Source organism: Sinocyclocheilus rhinocerous, unplaced genomic scaffold (assembly GCF_001515625.1).
Source record: "Sinocyclocheilus rhinocerous isolate Xijiao unplaced genomic scaffold, SAMN03320098_v1.1 scaffold6126, whole genome shotgun sequence".
In the NCBI taxonomy this organism is placed as follows: Eukaryota; Metazoa; Chordata; class Actinopteri; order Cypriniformes; family Cyprinidae; genus Sinocyclocheilus; species Sinocyclocheilus rhinocerous.
Window position 1 is genome coordinate 44,988 of NW_015630236.1, and position 6,195 is coordinate 51,182.

Consider the following 6,195-nt stretch of genomic DNA (forward strand, 5'->3'; position numbering starts at 1 on the left):
ATATACACCTGAGACATTAAACAAACATGGCTTGTGTACGTGTACGTGTTCGTAAGTTCATAAGTAGGCCTAATAATGAAAACATTCAGTGTTGTAATGCAAGTGAATCCAGATGTACCGGTTCTTCTGTTCATTGAAGGAGCAGCTGATCTGTGCTTCTATTTGCATTCATACACACTTTCACATTTCAAAGCTACTTTAGATTGTCTGTTTTGTGTTCTGTTTCATTTGTCAGAGTAAAATTTGTCTTCATTTGTAAGTAACTTTGGCTAAAAACTGCTGAATGAATGAATGTAAATATACATGTAAATGTATACAAACATGCTGTTTGCCTCGTTTAACCTCCATACATTGTGAGTAAGATGTGATGAGTAGAAATGTTTTATTGTTTTATGTTTTAGATGAGTCATGAAAATGCAGGTTGGTTGCTAATTGATAATGAATAAAATTTCACAGACATTATAAAGTATATTGGATGGCATCCCAATAATATTCTACAACTTTAAATAATCAAAATATAGTACAGTAGTTAATATTTTAAAATGTTATATATATGTTATATTTATTTTATTTTACTTTTATTTGTATTTATTTTTTACAAGTATAAGTTTCAGTAGACTATTCTGTTCTATTGTATTTTCTTTTATAGTAAACTTTTTTTTATTTTTTTTTATTAAATGAGTTATTGCCAGAGCAGTTTGATTATAGGACATTTCTGTGAAATAGACACTGGAATATCATACAGCTTTATATAATATATATTTGAAAAAAATCCCTTCCATTTCCAATGCAAGTGTAAGAATGGTTAAGTGTACTGATTTCTTATCAAAACCTTTTTGTGTTCAGAACTGAAAGTGAGAGAAAGAAGAGAGACACGGAGGAGAGATGGAGATAAACCACCACACATCAGGACAGATGAGCATACATTCAAATATATTTGTCCTTTGGTTGTTCCTTCACCTGATCTAAACATAAAGCTCAGTGTTTTGCACCTGATTTCCTCAAGCAGCCATATATTTCCATACAGTGACCTGCTGAGCAGCCACAACTGTGACAGTCAAACATCTGATAGCGTGCAATGCAAATATTTAATTTATTAATCAAATGTTTATGTCATGAATGGTGTTTGTTTTGGTGTTGCTTAATAGAAATGTACTATTATACATGTAAAAATAAAAGTGAGCTGCTGGACAAGTTTAATAATCAGATGTTTTGTAATTACCTTCAGTTAAATAAAGAGAAATTAGAAGTCACTGCAGTTTTATTGAGTTCAAAGAACAACACGATACAAACCTCAAATTGTTTTGTTGTTTTATTCTTGTATGTATAAGAATGTATTTGTATATGAGCTATTTGTCTGTTATCTCAGCTGTCTTTTGTTATTTCTGTCTTATGCAACTATTACATACCCCTTTCAGGTTTATGTGCGTTTGGTTTTCATTTTTAAGCCTTATAGCACAATGTGTTTTTACTTACAGAAGCAATGTTTGGTCTTATGGGTGGGACAAATATTTGATTTACATTTTACAAAGCTTTTCAAAACACAGCTGTCAGTGAATTGATCTCATATTTACTGAGTATTACTGACCATCCCTGTTTGTGGAAGGATGTGTTCAGAGAGTTTATGAATGTGAAGTCATTGTTAGTTGGTTCTTTATGAGAAATAGATGAGTAAATGAATACTGATCGGCTGTTATGAAACAGTGAGTAGTGTTTGTCATGTAATAGAGAGCTGAAGTTCAGCATTGAGCTGTTATTTTCCTCATTAAGCCACATAACATAGTTCTGATATCTAGTTCCCATGTTAAGTTTAATCATGATTTATACTGACTGTTCAGTCATCTAAAGCAGCTCTGCGCCTCTAGAGTGTCCTTCACATGAGCAGAGCTAAACACCAAAGTGAAAGTAGAGGGAAATAAATATCTGAACATTGTGCTTGAAATGTTTACGTTTAAAAGCATACATTAGCTGGCAAATATTCGAGGAAATGACTGGAAAAGAGAATTGTAGCTGCTATCAGCTGCTGTTGAGTAGAGTTTGAAGAGTTTCAGGAGCTGCAGCTGTGCTTCTGTTATCTGAGCTGATCTGATCAATGTGCTGCATTGAGATGAACTTGTCTTGCAATGAACTTCAGCTATAATACCCTAGAAGTACAGCAGTTCACTATATTATGATTGGGAATGCACTCAAACTGCACTTAAGCTGTGCTGCAGTTATTCTACAGCAGATTGTGTGCACAGTTAGGAGTGTATGAGTGGATTTGATGCAGCTGTGCTACAGTGTAATACTTCAAGGGATAGTTCACCCAAAAATGAAGATTCATCATTTGATCATCCTCATGGAACTACATTCTTCTCTGTTTGCAAGTCTGTCTATTTCAGATCTTTACTTTTTATTTTTTTCCACAAAAAAGTCAATCAATCTCTCAACACTATTTTTAAGAAAGGAGTGAGGAAGAGCTCTTATTGAGAATTAGCAGAGGTTTAGATGTTGATGTTTTATGTCAATTTACTTTTTTATGTAACATACACACATACAACTTTTTTGCCATAATTATTTTTTTAATCACAATTTCATCCTGTGATGTCAATTCCAATCTCATAATTACAATTTAGTGTGTCTTAATTTTTAATGTAGGCACTGATTTTCATTTAGACACAGAAGTCTGTACTTTATACCAACAAATGCAAAGCAAACTAAACTGAAAACTCATCTGAAACACTGACTGATGATGAAGATGCTCAAGATTACAGTATGATTAATTCAACAATTAATATCAGACGGAGCGTTATAACAGACACTGGTGCAAAGTGACTCAGGGAAACATTTACAAAAGAAGAGTCCAGATGAAGAGCACTAGAGCCCTCTGCTGGTCACTCTTCATGCATTACAGCGGCACACTTTCCACTAATCGAATTAAAGTGTGCTTAATTCATTTGATATTATTATACTATCAATACTACGCATTTAATTTATTTCCCATTATAGTTTCTCTCTGTCAACATGTTTTTTTTAGTAACATGGAAGTGAGCAAGGTTTATTTGCTTCCTTGTTAATGAAGTGCCCCTGTAGATTTTTCATTAAACAATCAGTACATTTACAGACACTTGTACTGATTGTGCAGCAATAAATTTAAATATCATATATTATAAATCATATGCACATTAATGGAGTTCAAAATTGGGGTCACGCCAGATCTGAAAGCACTTCTCAGCCTCCTCCACCTTCTTCATCTCATCCTCTTTATTCCCATCAGTCCTTTTGTAGTAAACTCTGACCAGCTCTTCATTAAACCTCTTCGGCAGAAAACTGGACAGCTGACAGTACAAGACAAATGAGTTTCTGTTGTGAGGAAACTTGACCATGAGCTACTCTATAAACTTCAGTCCACACTGTAAAAAAAATACTGTAAAATTTACAGTAACATACTGGCAAATTTGGTTGCCAGTAAAACTGTAAATTTACAGAAGTACTGTAAATAAATAATTACAATTGTACTGTAAAATACAGCAAACTGTTGTATATAAAAATGCTGTAAAATTATGTTTTTTTACAGCTGTAAAATTACAGTAGAAACGTTTATGAATGTGAGTGAAATTACAAGAGCAACTGTGAACTTGTACTGCTATACATACATTTTACAGTAAATTACAACATTTGTTGTGAAATGCAATTCACTAAATTAACTACAATTGAGATATTTCACTGCTGTGATAGTGTGTAAACATTTGGTTAACTTATTTTATTTGAGTCCACTGAGAAGGAATGTTTCTCAGTATAAAACTGCAAACACTTAATGTGTAATAGTAAAGCAACTAAAAACATGATTTTAACTCAAATCGTTGCAGCTCATCGTTAGTTATAGCACACACGTATGTGCTGAAGTACTTAAAGAGATCATCACTGTATCAATAAGATCAGATTCAGACTGTGTGATGACATGGTTTCTAATACAATCTCTTGCTGAAGTACAACATGTTTTACATTTCAAAAGATTAACTAAAAATAACATCAATTTACTTCTAGATCCTCCACAGCACACATTTGTAGCAGTGCGTCCATGTTGTGTACTAGTGGAAGGCAATACAGTGACTCTGATCTGCAGCAGTGATTCAATCCCTCCTGCTCTGAACTTCAGCTGGTATAAAGGAGGAACGCTTGTAGGATCTGGAAGAATCTACAGCATCTCAAACATCAGCTCTGATCACAGTGGAGAATACAAGGATGTCCAGTGATATATACATATCTATTGCGGTGGTTTGTGGAGCTGCAGTTGTTATCATCATGATGCTGATTTGGTAAGATGTGCATAGTATTTGTTTGCTGGCACATAATTGGATTTATATCGTTCAGTAAAAAGAAAAAAAAATAGTAATCTGGATAATATCTAGTTTTTACAAATGTTGATTTTGTTTTTGTTTTTTTTCATTTCATTATAATACATACGATTGTCCAGTCGTCAGAAATATTGAAATATCATCCCATATGCACTTGAATCCAAGATTGCTCTACAAACACATATTATTTCTATACTCTATAATAAAACATAGGATATATAATAAACACATTACGGAGAACAAGAGTGAAAATCAGAAAAGACACAGGATTCTCAGGTGAGAAAAATGAGTTTGCTTATCAGCAGGGATGGGTAGTATTTCAGATACATGTATTTAAAATATGCATTTGAAATACAAAATACTATTTTTGTATAGTATGGGGGGGGGGATCAAATGTAGTTTGTATTTTCAAAATACATAAAATACTTTGTGCCAGTCAAACTCTTTATCAGGGTGCTGATTTTGTGCATCAACTAGTTCAGACATGCCTTCTCCCCCCAACATTCATCACGTGAGCTGCAGCTGTACAGCTCCATTCAGCATTGGGTGAGCGATTTTTCTGGAATAAGATGAGGTGAGGATGTCATGGTCAGTTGTACTTGTTGATTAAAGTTAAAATAGTGCATCATTCAGATTTGCCTTCAGTTAACATGAAAGAATAAAAGAGCACTGACGAGGAAAAAAAAATAGCGTTAGCCAATCAGTTTTGATAGTTAATCGGCTGTTGTTTTCTATCAACTAGCTTGTCAAATGTGTTTAAAGCATTAGTGCATGTTAGGGCTGGATGATATGACAATACACATTGTGGCGATGATATAAGTGTGAATAGTTCAATCTAGTGCCAATTGATTAAACTTTTTGTAAATTGTTTACATAGGGGTAAGCAAATATATCTGTGCAGCTTTTAGTGGGAAAACGCTGGAGTGGAAAAAGAAGCATGGACGAATGGTTGAGTAATAGAGTGTGATGTGCTTGGTGTTATAAGTGCAGTATGCCGTGATAGGAAATTCAAGTTCACACTCGCACGTTGGCAGGCAGTGTTTTGTCAACAAAATGAAACACGAATTTTGAACCTGGATTGATTTCTTGCTTGTTCATTTATTTATTCAATCCTATTCACCTGGGTTGTCTTGCCTTAAAATGCACTTTATAAACAGGAGAATGCATAAAATTTAATTATGCAAATCATGCAACACCACAAACACAGCCACAGGATCTGTGAGGAGCAAAATGTGTGTTTCACTTATTCTAAGGTTGCACCAGACTACTGCAATTTGGTTAACTTTTTCTGAGACTGTTAGCATCTACTACTACAATCCATGTACAGGAGGACACTTTGAAAAAATTAAAATGCCTTTTTTTTTAGACTGACAAGTCTAGTAAAGTCATTAAATATCAACCAGAAATTGGAAGTGTTATTTATCAATATATTAATGATCTAATTTTTTTCTTTCTTTCTTTTTTTTTTTTTTCTTTCAACTTGACAAGAAGAGGCATCAAGAAGAGTATTTGGGACACCGGCCAAACCATTTTACTGCCACTGTGGGTGGAGCCCTGAATGATTGACAGCAATGTCATAATTTACATTTATTCATTCATTTAGCAGATGGTTTTATCCAAAGTAACTTACAAATGATGACCTTCACAACAAACAAACAAAAAAAGTGCACAATGCTAAATTTAAATATTAGAAAGATTAATACAGCAGCAATGATTGGGGTGAAGTTGAAGACTTGTGAAGTAATGTGTGAATTATGTTATGCAGAGATCAAGGACATTGGATGGTAAAAAGTATCATGAATTGATAAAAAGTGTTTTTCATTTACATTTTGTATAATATAGTTTGTTTACTTCATTT